The following is a 20,066-nucleotide window of genomic DNA, read 5'->3' as shown; positions in this document are numbered from 1 at the left end:
AAGTCATGAGTTGTGGACTTTAATAATATATTTTCTTCACAAGCAATTAGGAGATGCTCATTGAGGTAGAAATAATGGTAACTGCTGTGCAGATTAGGTTTGCTGAAGGGAGCTCTCAGACATACACTAAAACAACATATTCCGGGTTCTTGTTGGTGTGTAATTTCTACTTTATTTACTTATCATCTCAGTTAAAGAGGACTCCTGGCAGTAATGAGGCTACATAGAAATGTTTAAGATGCTACAAATTATATAAAAGATAAATCTAATGATTACCTATTCTAATGACAGTGCAATCTTGTCTTTCCTTGTGGGGAAATTGTATGGTTGTGAGAAGCTCATAGCTGGGAGAGTGCCATAGTACAAATGTATTCATTATTTTTCTGCCTGGTTTGCTTCTGCATGGCTGTTCATGAAAGCTAGGTAATTCATTCGAGCAGGAACCACTTACCGAATGGTTCACAAACCTTTCACTGGTGCTGCAGTGCCTGTAAGCAACCTGGCAAATACATAAAAATAATACACTGGAAACAGGATGGAAAATTTTTCAGCAAGGAGAGAATGACCTACAGTGGTGTTACCAAAATGAGGGAAAAGAGAATCAGGTGAAAATAGTATATTGCCACCTCATTTCTATTTACTATAATTGCCTTAAAAGTAAACACTCATGAAAGACACATAATGAAATTTAGAGAAGACCATATTTCTGAGGATTTCTGCATTCACTGGGGGAGGAAGCTGGAGAAAACACGGAAGACTCAAGCAGAGTTCTGAGATCTGTGGTTTGTTTGAGCAATAACTCTGATTTTCAGAAGACAAAGATAAAAATTTGTTTTTCTTTTTCTTAATTGTATTATTCCAGATCAAATGGATTTTCTTTTCTTTCTTTTTTTTTCCCCCATGAGAATCTCCCTTCCAAGACTCTGCCATCTAAATGTAGAAAAGCTTGGGAAAGTAACACTCCTCATCTTCCTCCTCGTCACCCCTCCTTTTTTTTTTTTTTTTTATGAGGGAAGTGATTGAGAGAAGTCTCTGTCTATATGGCAAATAAGTGACTTGGGTGAACCATGTGACTGGAAATGCACTTTGTTATTTTCCGTGAAAGAAAGATGTAGCCAAACCTCTGATACGAAGCCTAGTATATCTTAAATGGCAAAAATAATTTTATGTAATCTTTTCCAATTTTCATTTTTTAATTCTCTGAGTTAAATAACTCCCCTTCCCTCCCTCTGCCCCCACACCAAATCGTTTAAAATTGGTGTTTAAAAAAATTGGTGTTTAGCATATGCTCCTACTTGTGTCAATTAGTAGCAGCATATTTGTGTGGCTCAGATTGAAATCTGTCCCTTTCATATCCTTAAAGGTAGCAAATGCTTTCTGATCATTCAGGTGTCTCTCAGAGGTGTGCATGGCAAAATCCCTGATTGTCTCATCTCTTTGCACTCCTGAGTCCATGGTAGGCATTGCTAATTAGCATGCCACTGTTTCTTTGGAGCCTGGAGATGGCCTCAAAATCTTTGTCAGTAAGCGGTGGTCCACTGTCAGAATAGGCAAAAGATGAAACCCATCAGCCCCTCCTGCTCTAAGGCCACACTGTGCAGGAGTCAGGGTGATGTCGTCTTGAGCTCTGGACCTTGTTCTTGGCTTGTTCTTCCTTTTTATTTCTGAATACTTCCACAGTTCAAGAAAGGAAACAGTTCTGGATTTAGAGTCAAACAAACCAAGTTCTGCTATTCTCTTCACGCTGATGACTTACTTACTGTGAAACTCCTAAAGCTTGGTGGCTTACTACAATTAAAGTTTGTTTCTCATGCAGGTCCTAGACCAATGCTGTCTTGGAGTGTGGGTCTGTTCTATGCCACTCTCTTCTCCCTCTCATCTAGGGACTGTGTCTTTCACTAAAGTCTTAGAATCCTCTGTTAGATCATCTGCATGCAACCCCGAGGAAGGAAGAGAGAAACTCCTGAATTGCAGGAGGAGTTTTAGGGAAATGTAGTTTAGTTATATGTCTAGGATAGGGATTAGTAGTACACTTTTTCTGTGAAGGGCCAAATAGTAAATATTTTAGGCTTTGTGAACCATACAGTCTGTTTTAATTACTCAACTCTGCCACTGTAGGACAAAAGCAATTCCTAATAATATGTAAATGAATGGGTGTGGCTGTTTTCCAACAAAATATATTTACCAGAACAGGTGGCAGGCTGGATTTGACCAGTCAGCCATGGTTTGCCAACACTATGAAAAGGTAGGTGGTTTGGTCAGCACGTAGCTAGGTCCCTTCTACAGTGATCCTACTAGCTGTGTGACCCTGGGGAAGTAATTTACCTTCTGTGAGTTTTAGTTTTTTTTTATCAGTAAAAAAAAGAAAAAGATATGACATTTGTCCTGATTTATCTCAGTATTGTTGTGAAAATCAAAAGGGAGCACAGATTATTAATACTTTATATACTGTAAGACAACATACTATGTATTCTTTTAGGAGTGTACAGAAATGGGGCTGCCTAGGTGGTACAGTTGGTTAAGCATCCAGCTCTTGGTTTCGGCTCAGGTCACGATCTCAGGGTTGTGAGATCAAGCCCTGCGTTGGGCTCCGTGCTCAACATGGAGTCTGCTGTTCTCTCTCCTTTTCCCACTGCCCATCCCACTAGTGCTCTCTCTCTCTCTTAAATAAATAAATCTTTAAAAAATAAAGAGTGTACAGAAATGCCCATTAAAGACAGCTGTGATGTTCTGCTTCTCATAGACATGAGAACCTTCATATATTGGAACAAAACAAGGGGAAAACACTATTATTTTTTTAAGACACTTGAATATTAGTTAAAATTATTCCTGAAAATCCAATGGGCTTAAACTAATCCAATTCTTGATTTATTCTTTCTGTGAAAATCCTAGCTTGGATCTAATTTAAGGATTCACTGTAGTTAGAAAAATAAATCCATGGTTGATTACATCAGCCAACCTGGAAAAAGCTTTTATTTAGAGGACTTGTTATGGATGTGAGTGGAATTTCTTTGGAAAGGATTCTTGTGGTAATAAAGGAAGTTTAACACTATACGAAAAGGATACTAGTTTGCTAGGACTATCATAACAAAGCACTACAGACTCAGACAATAGAAATTTATTTCCTAATAATTTTAGATGTTGGAAGTACAGAATCAAGATGTCAGCAAGGTTGGTCCCCTGAGAGCCTTTCTCTTTGGCTTGTAGACGGCTGTCTTCTCTGTGTCTTCTCATCGTGTTCCCTCTATGCCTATATCCTAATCTCCTCTTTTAACAAGCACACTAGTCATATTGGGTTAGGGCCCATCTATGACTTCATTTTACCTTAGTTACCTCTTTAAAGGCTCTATCTCCAAATGTAGTCACATTCTGAAGAAATAGGGACTAGGACTTCAACATATGAATTTTGGAGAACACAATTCAGTCCATAACACAAAGTTTCTGCTTTCACTCTAAAAAGTTGGGGATATCTCTTAGAATCCTAAGCCAGTTTAACTGTCTTTGTCTCCTATAAATAATGTCTTTCAAGTTGTTCCTTTCCTCTTAACTACTGCTTTTTATTACCTTTTTCTCCCTTCATATTATTAAAAAATCTTTCCTAAATCCATGTGTCTTCCAAAAGTAGAGTTTGGATAAAGAGAGAACAAAGAGAACATTTAATTCTCTGTTCTATTTTCACTTTTTTCTACAGTTTCTCTTGTTGACCTCAGTAGTTTGAGTCTAGAGGGAACAGCTTTTAGGAAATGAAAAGAATAAAAATAGATATTAACTGGTGATAAAATCAAATGTATTTGTATCCCACTACTATAGAGAAGGCTCTACTCTGTGTGTGCGTTTCCTACCTTAACAATTTTATGCCAGTATGAATAGGGATGCAATAAAAGATCTAAAAGTAGCATTATGAGTATTAATTAATGATTGAAAAGCACTTTGAAAATGAAAAAGCATTCTGTGATCAAGCACAAGGCAATATTACCACTGTCGTGTCAGCAAAACAAAACAAAATGGGGCACCTGGGTTAAGTGGGTTAAGTGGGTTAAGTGTCTGACTTCAGCTCAGGTCATGATCTTGGGGTCCTGGGGTAGAGCCCTGTGTTGGGTTCCCCACTCAGCAGGGAGTGTGCTTCTCCCTCTCCCTCTTTCTTTCCCCCACTCATGCTCTCTCTCTCTTTCTCAAATAAATAAATAAAATCTTAAAAAAAATACGATTATGGCATGCTGGTCCTTATCAATTATCAGTCTTAATGTATTAAAATGCCCAGATTTCCCTGTTTATAATTTTACATTATCAAAAGCTTATTCCTAAAAACATTTGAAGTCAAACAGAGCATGCTAGTAAATTCAACCTATGTGTAGCTTATTCAGCCCATTTCCTTTATTGTGACTTTCAGATACACACAGGCTCAGGCTATGATTAGCACTTGATAATGCCTTTGAGTTTGTTATTTCAAAACTTCTACAGATTTTTCATGTTTCCAAGCCTTCCTCCTATTCATTCAACGCATATTTATTGCCAGGTATTGCACTAGGTAGGTCCTGGGGACATAACTGTGGGCAAAACCAAATGTGACAAAATGGGAGAAAATATTTGTGACCACGTACCTGATAAGGGTCCATTATCCAGAGTATATTGATAACTCTTACAACTCAACAACAAAAAGACCAAACAGCCCAATTAAAAATTGGGCAAAAGTGTTGAATAAACATTTCTCCAAAGAAAATATAAAAATGGCCAGCAAGCGCATGAAAAGAAGCTCAACACCATTAGTTATTAGGGAAATGTAAATCAAAGCCACAATGAGATAACATTCCATACCCACTAGCATGGCTATAATTTTTAAAAAATGGAATACTTACCATTTACATCGACATGGATGGAACTGGAGGGTATTATGCTGAGTGAAATGAGTCAGTCAGAAAAAGACGATTATATGGTTTCACCCATATGTGGAATATAAGAAACAGTGCAGAGGATCATAGGGGAAGGGAGGGAAAACTGAATGGAAGTCATCAGAGAGGGAGAAAAACCATGAGAGACTCTTAACCATAGGAAACAAACAGCGTTGCTGGAGGGAAGGTGGGCGGGGGGATAGGGTAATTGGGTGATTGGCATTAAGGAGGGCATGTGATGTAATGAGCAGTGGGTGTTATACGCAACTCATGAATTATTGAACACTACATCTGAAACTAATGATGTATTATATGTTGGCTAATTGAATTGAAAGAAAGAAAATGGAAAATAACAAGTGCCAATGAAGATGTGGAAAAATTGGAATGCTTGTATCCTGCTGGTAAGAGTGTAAAAAGGTACAACAATTGTGGAAAAGAAAAGTGGTTTCTAAAAAGATTAAATACAGAATTACCATATTACCCAGCAATTCACCTTCTAAAGTTAGACCCAAAGGAATTGAAAGTGGGATGCAGACAAATACCTGTACACAAACGTCAATATAAGGACTCTTCACAATAGCTAACAACCCAAATGCTCATCAACTGATGCATGGCTAAACAAAATGTGGTATATCCATACAGTGGAATAGTATTCAATCAGAAAAACTAATGAAGTACTAAAACGTGCTTCAACATGGATGGACTTTTACACTAAGTGAAAGAAGCCAGATGTAAAAGGTCACATATTGCACATATTGTATATTTCCATTTATATGAAAAATCCCAAATAGATAAACCCATAGAGATAGAAAGTAGACTAATAGTTGCCAGGGCTAGGGGGAGGGGAGCATGGGAAACATCTGCTTAATGGGTTTAGTGGGGAGACAAATATTAATAGATATTAATTTAAATTATTCTATAAATAAATAATTTTATGTATCAATCTGGTTGGGCTGTGGTGTCAGATATTTGGTTGGGCTGTGGCGTCAGATATTTGGTCAAACATTATTCAGGATGTTTCTGTGAAGGTGTTTCTTTGAATGAGATTAACATTTAAATTAGTGGATTCTAAGTAAAGCAAATTACCCTACATAGTGTAGGTGTCCCTCGTTCAGTCAACTGAAGGCTTTACTAGAACAAAGACTGATCTCCCCCGAGGGAGAAGCTATTCTGCCAGGAGACTGCAACTCTTGCCTGAGTCTCCACCCTGTGGGCCTACCCTATCAGATTTTGGACTCTCCAAACCTCTATGATCACATGAGTCAATTCCTTAAAAATCTCTCTCTCAGCCTCTCTCTTGGGATATATATATACATACATCTTGTTGGCTCTGTTTCTCTGGAGAACCCTGGCTTATACAGGACGATTCATTCACCTGACTCCTGGAATCTGGATAAGGGCTCTTGCTATATACTCCCACAGCACCTTGTACAATTCCTATCCAAAATCTCATGGCAGTGTGTAATAAATAGCTGTTTGCTTGTACCCCTCCTACACCATGAACATCTTGAGTACAAGGGCCTCTGTTTTGCTTACCATTTTATCAGCTCCACAGTTTTGAAGTTTAAGGTATGTTATAGAAGCTTCTCTCTTCAGGAACAGTTTGAAATAGTTTTAGTGCATTTATCTATAATTTGGTTATATATCATTCTTTGAACATTAAATTCTAATCTGAATTCCAAACATCTCCCAAGATTGTCTCAGTAACACAGAGATCAGTGGGAAGCCAAGAGTAACAGAGATGTGGTATTGCCCAAGGAAACTTACCTTAATTCCATTTCCAAGCCTCTAAATATCCACACTCTGGGAACAGTCTGGGGTCTGAGTGTTTCCAAGCATAATTTTGTTGTTGTTGTTTTCTTAAGAATTGTATATAATTGTATATAATTCACTCTGTACCTTTGGGGGCGCTGTCCTTCTTCATAAGAATATACCTCCTCCCATAGCTTTAGCCTGTAGAATCCTACTGCTAGGCCACCCATCACTTCTATAACTGATCATTGCCTCTATGTCTGAAGAATGACAGATTTCCTCATTTCCTTATTAATAGCATATATTACTGTATTGATGCCATCTCTCCTCCAAGACTAAGGCAAGACTCATGACAAGCCAAAAAACTACTTTAGAACCTTGTCGTAACATTATGCTAGAGTAGAATTCAGTATATGTTGGGTTGTTTTTTGAGAGGAGTCCTCTCCCTTCTGATCATTACTATACTAGAAGGACTTCTGCTATCAGGAGAGTCTCTTATGTGATGGTCTCCTGACTCCTCTCAGAACAGCACCACGCTTAATTTCTGAAAGGCTAATGAGAAATCTGACTGCCTGTAACTTTTTATTTAATTGGTCCCTTACCATAGAAACGTTGACTTCCTGTTATTCACAGTTTCAGTCTGTCTGAACTCAGGCAGTTAACCACTCAGGAAAGAAACATCAACATTCTTTTAGCTTCTTGCTGACTACCAATGATGGAAAGTAGTTTACAATGGAGAGAAGACTGCTGGTGTAGCTATGAGTCATTCCTGCCCAGATCTCCAGTGACTCATTTTCCTTCATTAAACTGAGCAGAGTCAATAGCCCTTCAGTTTTCTGAACAGTAGCTCTAACTGCACTAATGACTGGCTGTTGAACAAGTTTAGCTATATTCTAATTTATTTATTAAGCAACAGTAAAACAAGTATAAAGTACCCATCAGTGGATAATGGGAGGACATTAGTGTTTTGCTCATGAATTAGACCTAAAACATAGCTTCTTCCAGATGAAAATGGAGGAGGCTGGGCTGGCCCTTGTCAGCATAAGAAAAAAGTCTGTTTTTGAGGCTCTCCTTCCTCCTGTTTTAGATCTTGTTCTAAACTGGTAGCCAACTGAGTGGTCCCATTGCCCCAGGCCTCCCTTCCTTGGCCCACTGTCTACATGACTTCCATCCCACACTGCTCTTTTCCTGACTTGGCCCTGCCTCTGCACACCCCCTACTTTTGTCCCACTTCTGTCTTGCCACCTGAATACTCTGTTGGTCTCCTTGCCCCTTGTGCAGCAGTCCACTAAAATTTACTGATTTATACCTTAAAACCTCAGGGCTCTAGAATGCTAGACTTCAACATGATCTTCTTATCCCTAATAACATTTTAAAAACAATTTTTAAAAATAATTTTTTGTAGTGACCCCATATTTGTCATCTACAACAAAAAGTAATCTAATGGGACTTCAGAAGAGAATTCAAGAGCAGAGCTTTGGAGTTAAATAGATCTTGGGGTGAATCTGCCATCTGCTTACGAAGAGACTTAGTTAGCTATTTAACTTTTTTAAGCCTCAAATTTTCCTCTTATGTAAAATAAGGTTAATGATAAGGATCTGTAGAATAATGAAGTAATGTATACAAGAGTATTTTATTGAGGGGAGTGATAAATTTTCTATCATGGTTATGTGAAGTCTAGTATACATGTTTTCTAACTGTCAGAAAGCATTTGGGGAATTTCTTAGCCATTACACAATGTTTGGTGGCTTTGAAACAAATATCTGGCCACATTCCTTGATTTTTTTTTTTTTCCATAGAAGCCAGAGAAACTGAACTGGTTGCTGTGAATGTGATTCATTTATATTCACAAAAGGTTGAAGAAAGGGGGCATGTATGTTACATGCAATTTGCTTACTTCCTGGAAACTAGTAGGCACTCAGTGCATGGTTATAGTTACTATTATGATCATAGCAGGTAGGAGGAAACCTTTTTTGGGGATAACTGTTTTAATTGATCTTCCAAACCATCATTCTTTCAAAGGGTATTTATCAGTACTATTAATAAGTAATACCTTACTAATGGATAGTCTTTTTACTGACACATGTGTTATTTTCTTTAGTCCTGAAAATAACCCTGTGATTATTCTTGTTTAACATTATTTCTCATTTATAATGAGCTGAGACTCAAAGATAGAATGATCATATAATTTCTTATTTAAACTGAATGCTTTGGGAGTGAAAGGGCACTAAATTGGGATTGTCCCAGGCAAACCAGGATGTTTGTTTACCTTAATCAGGCAATTTATGACTGTTCCAAAGCTACCTCGCTTGAAAAGTGACAGATTTTAGAAGGCAAATGTTCTAATGACTCTATGTAAGACTTTACTAGAATTTCCTGGGAATGGTATGATGTAGGAAATTAGCCCCTTCCAGTCTGCGCGATTATCACCATGAACAAGTACAGATAAAGCTGTCACATCAAGTAGGTCCTAACCTGTCTTGCTAATGTGCTGGGCTAGCCATAAGGACAGGGATTGCAATTGTAAGATGAGATTTCCCACTCTTTTCTTAATTGATTCATTTATTCATTTGTCTAACAAACCTGTATTGAATACTCACAGAATCATTTATCTATTGCTGTGTAACAAAATACCCCCAAAATCAATGGCTTAAAACGACAAGAATTTTATTTGCTCATGGTTCTTTGAGTCTGCAGTTTGACTGGGCTCAGCTGGGTGGTTCATCTGTTGGGTCTTACTTGGCGCCACTCATGTGGCTGCTTTCATCAATGGCAGCCCGGGAGGAGCTGGATGGCCTCCGAGAGCCTCGCTCACTTATCTAGCAATTGGTTCTCCCTGTCAACTGGTTGGTGAAAGGAGCCTCAGCTGGAATGGCTCCTCATCATTGTTCTTGTGGCTTCTCATCCTCAAAGATGCTAGCCCAGGCTTCTTCACAAGGTGGCAGCATCACTTCATAACAAAAGCAGATGCTTCTTGGCCTCCGGAGGCCTTGGCTCTGAACTAGCACACTGTAATTCTGCCTCATTCTATTGGTCAGGACAAGTTATAAGGTCAACCTGGATTAAAGTGGTGGGGAAAGCAACTCTACCTCTGGATGATAGGAACAGCAAAGAGGAGGGTGGTACATACACAGATTGAAGGAATTTATAATTAGTTTTTGCAATCTATTTTAATCATTATTCATCAAGTCTTATCCTAGGCAGTGAAGACATGAAAATTGATAATGAGCACTCATTTGCAGGGGAGAAGTAGGCAAGGAGACAACAATTGCAATGGAAGGTGCACCTTTGACAGAAGGGTGCATATGGCGTTGTGGAAGCACAGGAATAGAATTAGCTAAATCAAAATGGCAAACTACTGTCAGAAAAGTGGTCCTCTGGGCCTGAGAGTTTATTTTCATCATGCTTATCATCTTATCCAAGGCTCAGGGGTCAGACTTTAAGGCCCTGGAATGGTTTCTTTGTCCTGATCATTTCCTCCAGCCACCACTTAGAGATTTGAGGGTGAATTGGTAAGAGAATGAGAAGGTATTATGGGATAAATGTTTGTGTCTATATCCTCCCCCCCTACCCCCCCATTCACATGTTGAAACCCTATCCAGCCTGTCAATGAGATGCTATTAGCACCTGGAGCCTTTGGGGAGTAGTTAAAATTAGATGAGGTCAGGAGGGTGGAGCTCTTATGCATGGGATTAGCGTCGTTAGAATAGTCAGGAGAGAGCTTGCTTCCTTTCTTTGCTCTCTAGGATGAGAGGATACAGCAATTTGGCAGTCTGCAAGTTGGAAGAGGGCCCTCAGCAGAACCTGACCATGCTGGTATCCTGATCTCAGACTTCCCCTAGGCTTCACAACTGTGAGAAATAAATGTCGGTTCTTTATAAGCCACCCACCTATGGTAGTTTGTTATAGCAGTCCACACTGATGAAGAGAGAGTACAAGGAGATCAGTGGAGGGGGGAGGGAGGGCTTTTAGATGTTCTTTACCCATTTACAAATGGGTACAAGAAAATGAAGCATTGCATAGGAATGAAGGGAAGGTCTTTTTTTAACTACCAGTGCCTTCAACTCTAACGCTGCTTTAAAGGTTTTGGAATTCTGAATTCGGTTTACATATATGATACCAGAATATTCAAAAGATACAAGAGACTTTTTATCCAAACCATGTCTGGGAGTAGTCAACATGCTGGCAGTCTGGCATTTGACCTGCATACCCTCAATTCAACATCAAAAAAGTAAGGTCAAGTTAGGGATATTTGGTGAGTAAGTTCATCTCTAGCCAGGAAGCATTAGATTGAAGGAGGGAAAAAAAAAAAAAACCTTGCTAGATAATAAAGCCAGTTAGATTTATTGTATATATGACATTAGGGAATTCCTTTAATCACATATTCTCAAGTGCCTTTGGGAACTTGGACGATAATAAAGTGTATGCTGAGAGGAATCAGTGACAGTGTTCTCCCCAAGGAGAAAAAATGATACTGAGGCTCATCATTCCTGTGTTTCTTGAGGGGCTCAGAAGAGCAAATCTCACAGCTGCCCACAACATGGCTAAGTGGAGCACTGGACTGGAACCTGCTTAGGAAAACTGTTCTGAGCCCTGGCTAGTTCTGTCCTGGAAAAGTCAGTTTTGTACTGGTTTATGTAACAGGATAAGGTAGCACAGGGGACTCAGAGAAAGCTGAATTGGAGCTCTCCTCCTGAGTCAGGCAATCATTATGAGCCCTACCTTTGGATCTCTGGGTGACTTTGTGATTTGTGTCACTGGTCCTAGTAAAGGGGACCAGACTGAGGTCAGAGGGAATTCCAGATGGATGGGTCCAAACTATACCAGTGAGTGGCCCAGATGGCTCTCGTAATCAAATTAAGTGCTGGGCTACCAATCACTGAGTGTATATTTAGCACCTATTATGTGCTCAACATTGTGAGACTACATAGGAAATATAGGACCAGTTTCTTGTGTCGTTTGAGTCTGCGGTCTTATTATGAGATAGAAGAGGATGAGAGGACAGGTAACAAAAGTCAGCTTCTATTTCCATTTCGGTGAAGCTGTGTAACATCAAACATATGGGGAAAATGATGCATGTGTTTATAAAAATATGCCTTAGGAATCTTTCCTTTATATGTGGTACATCACACAATTACAGAGAAGCTATTAAAATATGGTCGAATATGATTTCCATTGATGAAGAGGTGTAGTAGAGAGACCTGTTAACAAGCAGGATAAAATCAGTGCCACGAGGTCTCCGAGTGTCATTTGTTACCCTTGCCTCATTAATGACAGGCAATGATAATAGGCAACCTATGTTGAGTACTACGTGCTGTGCATTCTTCAAAGTATTTCACATTCATTATCTAATTTAATCCCGTTAAAACCCTCTGAGATAGTTGCTGTCACTATTCCCAGGATCCAGGAACAAGTAACATGCTCAAGGTCACATAGCCAGGAAGTATGACAGGATGCCAGACTTGGGATGATCAAGAGTTTGGGTGACAGTCACAGAGGCATCTGGCCCTGTTCTTGGGAAGGGAAACTGACTCCAGTTAACTGAAGCAGAAAAGGAATGCATTGGAAAGGATATCAGGGATTTCATAGAATAGCCAGGAAATCTTGAGAACAAGGCTCAAAAAATAGGCAGGAGCCAAAGGATACTTGGCGGCAAATTCTATAGAGAATGCCACAGAATAGTCAATTTGGGAAGCTACTATTGAAGCTGCTGCCAGTGGCTACTTGCCCCTGGATCTCTGGACAATCCACCCACAACTAGTGCCAATAACCACTCTTGGCCCCTCCATCTCCATGTTGAGTCTGGGTCACGTGCCTATTACCCAGCATCCGGGAGGAGAGAAAGGAATTACCTGTCTCTCTTCACCTTGATTTCCCCTCCTTTGGAATTGCCCTCGAATGTTTGTGTGCTGGGTAGGCCAATGGACACATACCTGACACATGCCCGCCTCAGGCCTCCCCATCATGTGACTGTATGCTGCTTGGAATGCCCACACCGATCCCTGTCCACAGCCCCTGACACTGAGATTTCCTGCTTCACAGTGACTATTGCTGGTTTCCGTCATCAGCATCACTGTTCACATAACCTTGCCCTTGCCTTTGCTCTGACTCCGGGCCCCTGTGGGAGTCCCACTGCTCCTGTGGCTGTTGCAGGAGCCATCTCATGGTGAAAGAGTTTTTCCTTCCTGGGAATTATGTGTTGACTCAATCAATCTTAGATAGTTAGGCTTTAAGTCTCCTTTGGCTCAGGAATTGGAAGGAGAACATTTGAGTGATCACTTTCAACCTCGAAAGTGTTCAAAAAAGCTTTGCACAGTGGCAGTATCGTAGCCAATGAGGTTTATCCGAGGCGTGATTATTTCTAATTGAAATTATTCAAAAGTTTAACGAATTCAATACAGTTCAACAAATAATGATAAAGCACCTCGTAAGTACCAGCTCTTTGTTAGTAACTGGGGATATAGAGAGGAATAGGTACAGTCTCTAACGTCAGGGACTGTGCAGTTGAGTTATGAAAACAAATACGGATTTTTAATGTAGCTGTCTTTACTTAGTCAGCCCTCTTGTTACCTCTGAAATCTCTCTTGGTTAAAAGATCTTACCAGAAAGCAAACGTAGAGGGGCGCCTGGGTGGCTCAGTCGTTAAGCGTCTGCCTTCGGCTCAGGTCATGATCCCAGGGTCCTGGGATCGAGCCCCACATCGGGCTGCCTGCTCCGCGGGAAGCCTGCTTCTCCCTCTCCCCCTCCCCCTGCTTGTGTTCCCTCTCTCACTGTCTCTCTCTCTCTCTGTTGAAAAATAAATAAAATCTTTAAAAAAAAAAAAAAGAAAGCAAACGTAGTGGCACATATTAATGAGTGCTTACTATATGTCAGCCAGGGTCCTAAATGCTTTGCATTTAACTGACAATTACTGCAACAACCTTTTGAGAGATCATTATCCCCATCTTACAGATGAGGAAGCTAAAGCACAGAGAGATTAAGGAATTTATTAAATAGCTGGTAAGTGGTGGAGCTAGGTTTTAAGCTCCAACACCCTTGCGCCTAATTTTATGCTACATTATCTGTCGCTCTAATGATATCTATCTGAAAACTGTGTTCTTTCTATTGGTAGAAAAAACCCAGATCCTGAAGTTGTTCTTTCTTACCCCTTTAGACTCATTTCCTTGTTTTCTAAATCATCTACTAACCAGCATGCATATTTAAAAATTTACTACATATTTAAAAATTACTTTTTAGATCTATTAATTTGAATTGATGTATTGCCAAAAATCTCTAAATAAAAAGATAGCAGTCTGCTGTACCATCAGCAATTGGCCTCATTAGAACAACAACAAAGATCTCTATTATGATTCCTGCCACCCCATGATGCTTAGCAAAGTGTTGGATATAAAGTAGATGCTCAATAAAAGCTTTTTGATCCAGTGATTATATATGCAGGGGTACGCAGCTAATACATTCTATGAAACCAGGCCTCTCCTCAGCCCCTAGGGATTGAAACTTACAGAAGTTGTTAGAAGGATGAAATGAAAGAAGTAGTTTGAATGTGATGCTTGGCAGCTAGATGATCCTGCTTCCCGTTGGGTGTCTTGTTTTGGAAAAGTGAAGACCACCCACAAAGGGTCACTGGGCAAATGCCCAAATTCTGAGTGAGATAGAGTGACCCTGGATGGAATTAATCTTATGTAAGCAGGACCACACTCATTAATCATTCACAATAAGCTCTTATTTATGAACTAATTTCAAATAGACACATTGAATCCATTTTCCCAGGCAAAAATGTAGTTGAGTAAATCACAAATAGCTAAATTATAGTTTTGGCACATGTACGCCATTTTTTTTTTCATATTTGGAATTATTTGCCTCCTAGAGTAACCTAATACATTGGGAACACTCTGCACAAAACTATAGAGAATGAGTGTTTATAGAGACTTACATCTGATTTACATTTAAGGAACATAAAACTAATTGCAGAGAGACAGCTACTAAAACATTAAACCTAGGAGACAGCTACATATGAACGCTTGTAAGAATGCCAATATGACTCCTCAAAATTGAGACCTTCGAAATTAATTTCCACTACTAGAAATAAGGGTATCTTAAAATGTCCTCAGTGGACACAGATATATTGTAAACGATTCCAGACAAAGTAGCTGTTATATGAGAACATCTTTCTAATATGAGATTAAAATCTGGAATTGCAAGTGGTAATAAATATATCCATCTATATTAGTACAAAAAGAAGTGACAGTATTTTCAGAGCAATAAGCAGGTAGACAGCTAATGGTCAGTGCCTATGATAAATTGCCTTGTCGTTATTGTAGTCTCTTTGATTTTCACTAAATAGCCTAATTTTTCTTTTTCCTATTACTGCATATGTATATGAAGAAAAAATTCCCCTCCAATGATATTATTTTTTAAGCCATCTGAAATAAAATGCCTAAAAAAAAATACCCTTCCAAACTTCCGTTATGGAAGTTAGCACACCTAGTAGTCTTTTATGATGCAAAATTCTCTAACTTGGAAATTATATATTGCTTTAATATTTTCATTTTCAAACATTTTGGAGCCTTCTTTTAGTAGTAGTTTCATGTAGCAACAGTTACTCTGAAAAGTAAAAAAAGTAATATTTTTATGTGTTGAGAGTGTTATATTATTCATCAACTCCCATGTACTGTGCATAACCCTTTAAATCATTTGCATCCATGTGTGTATGCTGTGTATGTGTATGCACACACATAATGACCTGTTTTCTCTGAGTGCTGTTTGTGGGTTTGCTGTTTTGTCATGTCTTTGCTGTGATGTTGTCTGTGAAGGTTTATAGCATGCATCATGTATTGTAAGTTTGTCTGTCATATAATAATCAGCATGCAAAAAAAAGCCACATATTTGGGCTGTATATTTAAGCCTTGTAAGTAATCATATACAAAACAATGCAAAAATGTGAACATTGTATGGCAATTAATAACATCTCTGCCAGTGTAAATACGTTTTTTTCCCCATAAATCATTTCCAGCTTGTCAAAATGGATCTGTGCTGGCAAAGAAACAGGGTAATGTTTCAATTTTCTCCATCTGGCAAGAAATTTTCTGTTAGATTTCCTCCTTCCCTTTTTCAGTTACAGAATTTATATGAGCAACTACATATAGTATGATTAAGAAAGGGTGCGGTGTGGTAGGATACAGAACAATGCTGAATATTAGGAGCTTGACTCTGAATAACTGCCCCAAATTGTACATTCATGTCACATGTGCATATAACAGAAAATATTTGGTTGTTGAAGCATAAAAATGATTCCCTTTGTAGCAAAACATTGCTCTCATTAAATAAAGCGCAACTTTCTTTTAAAATGTTTTCCCGTAAGGACTTGAATCTATTTTAACTTGTTTGGAATAATTTTTTATACTGATTGTGGACACATTTAAATCTTAAACATTTTTATCATGTCACTTGAGAATATTGTAGAAATTCCAGTAGCAAATACACACACACATACACACACACACAAATTCCCAATGTGGATCTTAGGAAGGAATTTACCCTTTCATGACCCAGTATTCAAAACAAAACTCAAGAAAGCAAGCACACTATATATACATTGCGCTTATAGGTCTCCAGCAGTAGCAGAGTGGTAGTATTTTTAACCACAAAGGTGTATATAAACTTCTCTGATCATGTGGATATGAATCCATTCACAAGCACCAAAATGCACCTGTTTTCATGTAGTGACAGGTAATTTCCAATTTTCTTTTCTTGTTAATATCAAAATGTTCTCAGGGCTTATAGAGTGTATTCTGTGTAATCATTCAGTTCTATATAGCATGAGCGGGCACAGGTTTGATAAAGTAATATATATTTGAGTACGTGCATGTGTCTTATGAGAAACTAAGCACAGTACGCTAGGCATGCCGATAGCTGTCTGTGGAGCATTCTTTTCTAGATATCTCTGCATTTGGAAGGGCACAGAAAACTCATTTATACCCAGTTTGGGGTTACACTGTTAGGTGTCTTGGGAAGCTCATTTTTCTCTTCAATTTTTAAAAAATGGTAGTTAATTTGTATTAGTTCAGTAATTGCACCCCAGTAAGGAAGGGGTAGGAGGGAGGGGAAATGTGCTGGGTAATGGTTTGGAGAATTCATAGGCAGGTAATCAATGATCGTAGGCACAGACCTCCAGATAAACTTGTACAATGAGTGAACTGTGAGCGTTTTCCTCAGGAGGGTGATCAGTGCAGCATCTTTGGGTCACACGAGCAAACCAGCTCATGCATTTTTTGTGTATGACTTTATCCATCATGTAGGTCATTGAAGAGGTGGCTCCAGTGTGTTGATATTAATCACTTAGAGCCAGGGTGTTTCAGTTGTCACTTAGCCTTGCTGCGGATAGTTTTAACTGCACATATGGAATATTATTTGTCATGCACTCTTCTGAGACCCCTAGAATGTCAGGACACAACAGATGATTAAAGGATTGAGAAGCAACCTTCACTCTGAATATCTTTGTCTTAAATTGTCAGATCAGGGTTTTAATGCAATTTGATGGTTTAGTTTTCTTTCACTTAAGTTTTATGGGCACATGCCAAAAATAATTTGTATAAAACTTCACCTGAAAAGTAGCCAGGAACAAGGGACGTGGAGTTAAAGTATAATCAAGCAAATGGTTTCTTCCTCACTCCCCACCTGATTTCTTCCCTTTTTTTTTTCCCGCCATCCATGGGAGGATCTATTACTCAACCTAAGGCTTTTCTCACTCACCTTTATTTGGGATTAACTCTTCACACAGAGGGAGAGTACCCTCACTTTTTACTGATCTTATTTAAATATGATTCCCTGTTTCCTTCATTCCATTATTGCCTTCTATTCACAACAGTCTACGTGCATATAGCTTGTGTAGGATTCCTCAAGCTGAGCAACAAGTGAATTCCTGGAGCTACCTGCACATCCATTCCTCAGAAGCAAGACAGAATTCCCTGTTGACATAATGGAAAGTGTGTATTTTAAATATTTCTACAAACAGATATCTGGGTCCAAAAAAATTCAATACAATCATACCGAAAAGTGGATCAAATATCTCAGTATTACCAATTTTAAAAGAAAAAAGGAACAATATTTGTATGGCATTAAAACAAAATTGCAAAAATTTCTGAACCGAACAGCCAAGGAAGTGTGATTATCACAATGTGAGGCAACCCTGGAGCACGCGGGGACGTGGGGAAGCTGACGTGAGGGTCATCTACCTCAGCCTGGGAGGGGCCATTTTGCTGTTTCAGGCTGTTACCTGGAGAGCAGCAGGGAATGGAGAAGGGACACTTGGTCGGCCTCTGAGCTTCTCAATGAAGTTTAATCTCTTGCTTCCCTTTCCCTGTGGTTGGACAGCAACTGTGTAAAATCTTACATTTTTAAAAGGTCAGATTCCCTCCCCTGTTTAGAAAGGTTTTGACTCTCACTTGCCAGAGGCAGTATTAGGCCAAAAAGGTTCTCATGGTTCCTTCCAGCTCCTAAGTGCTGTTGATTCTTCATCTTCCTTAGTCTGTCTTTGTTATCTGTAAACTGGGAAAACTGATTTGTATTGGTTTGTCAAGTCTTAAGGAAAGGTTCTTCCTCCATCCAGGCTAAACATCTGGCAGTCTTTCCTTTACCCTCATGCTGTTGATTGCGCTTGTGGAACCAAGAAAGAGAAACCAGCAGCTGCTTTTCTTCTAGGTTGGGGGCTACTGACAAAAACTTGTTTGGGGAGGCCCTCCGAGATTTATAATTATGACACTCTCTCATTTGAACAGTCCAGAAGTTATCACAGACAATGGGCTGGTTATTGTGGGCCCATATACTTAAGAAAGTTAAGCTGCATTTTCCTATGAGGAAAGTAAAATTAAGTGAAGGATCAAGTTATGAAGAAGTAGAATGTTTAATGAACTCGGGAGCCAGGGCTCCCTGCGTCATTTCTACACATGGCTTTAGTGCTTTGTTGGGACAGACCTCCCTAGGACTCTACAGAGGATGGGAGTCTGTACTGTATTTTTATAAATGGCAAGTTGACATTCATCTGGAGCAATTGAAAAGATAGAAGCTAGAAAATAACATGATCTGGTAAGATTTTAGTAATATTCCTCCTTATGGCATAATTTTATTTTTTTCCACTATGTTTAATCATAGCCTGAAGGTATAATTTCTAGTCTTGCCAACTACCTAAGAAGTTCAGATCATCTAAGGAGGGACTATGAGATTGATCCTGTTTATCTATTTTTCACTTTTACCAGTAGGAAACTGAGGCATGGAGTACCTACATAATTTGCTTGAGGTCAGTGGTTTAAGACCCTTCTAGAACATATTACCTAAAGGCAATAGAGCAGAAAATTTACAAGCCTAGGCTTTGAAGTCAGACAGACCCAGATTCTGACTTTAGCACTTAGTAACTCCCCAAGCCTTAGTTTCTTCAACTATAATCTGGAAGAGTAACACCTGTCTTACAGGATTATTATGTGCATAAATAAAATACATATTGGCATAACTATTGGTATACAGTTGTTATATGTAGTTATATTTATTAATATAGTTTTCTCACTTACTGTTATTTCATTTAAATTATGCTGCTGATTTACTAGACTTGACTGATCTATTAATAGCATCTTTTCATTCTTAATAATATTAATTAGAGTAAAAGAAGAAAAAAGAATTAAACTTAATTTCCCCTAGAGTCCTAAGGGATTTGTGTGGGTCAATTTATTAATGAAATGTGAAGAACATTTGGCAAACCCACCAAATGAGACAAGCATTGTAAAGAGCCTTTAGAAAGAATTGGTATCTAATGTTAATGTCTGTGGAATGGAACTGTCATGGGATAATGGCCTTTTGATGGTACAGAAAATACCAAGGCTAAGAGAAGACATTTATTTTTAAAGCACTAGACAATCACCTTTGGACAGTGTCCTTCCACCAAGTCTTTATTTCTAATAGACCAGTAATTGATATGGATATAATTATTTTTCTTGATGGATCTGATATCCGGGCAATGGCCTTGCTCACTCTGTACAGTCATTGAGGTGCTGCATCTTCACTGGTCACCAGAACGAACCTTTTATCCTGTATTCTCTCCAATCAGAATTCTGAGTACCTGATTTTTTTCTCTCAATACCGAGTGCAACACTATATTTTTTTCTCTCAATACCAAGTGTAGCACCCTAGTATATCACTAGCGTAACCACAGACTCAGGGTGTCAGCTTGCCTGCCTCACCTCATTTCAGGCAAGCTGTAACCCTGAGCCTTGTAGTCACCCTAGTGATCTAACCATCAACTCAGGTATTTTTTAAGTCTCTTGTAAACAAAAAAATCTATGTTTTATGTGTGTGTATGCACATGTGTGATGCAGTAAATAATTTCAATGTGGAGAATCAGATTTGTAGCAGACTATGATCTTTACGGTAAACTTG

At 38.8% G+C, this 20,066-nt stretch overlaps 1 non-coding gene across 1 annotated transcript; it reads left to right on the top strand.

Annotated features, from left to right (window-relative positions):
• Positions 1 to 12,945: 12,945 nt before the first annotated feature.
• LOC123324624 lies at positions 12,946 to 13,088 on the top strand. The gene has a single exon (XR_006539911.1). It is a non-coding gene; the product is annotated as a U4 spliceosomal RNA (small nuclear RNA).
• Positions 13,089 to 20,066: the final 6,978 nt, after the last annotated feature.

Source organism: Neomonachus schauinslandi, chromosome 4 (genome assembly GCF_002201575.2).
Source record: "Neomonachus schauinslandi chromosome 4, ASM220157v2, whole genome shotgun sequence".
Classification (NCBI taxonomy): domain Eukaryota; kingdom Metazoa; phylum Chordata; class Mammalia; order Carnivora; family Phocidae; genus Neomonachus; species Neomonachus schauinslandi.
Note: the sequence above shows the minus strand (reverse complement) of the source record. Positions and strands in the feature narration are given on the sequence as shown.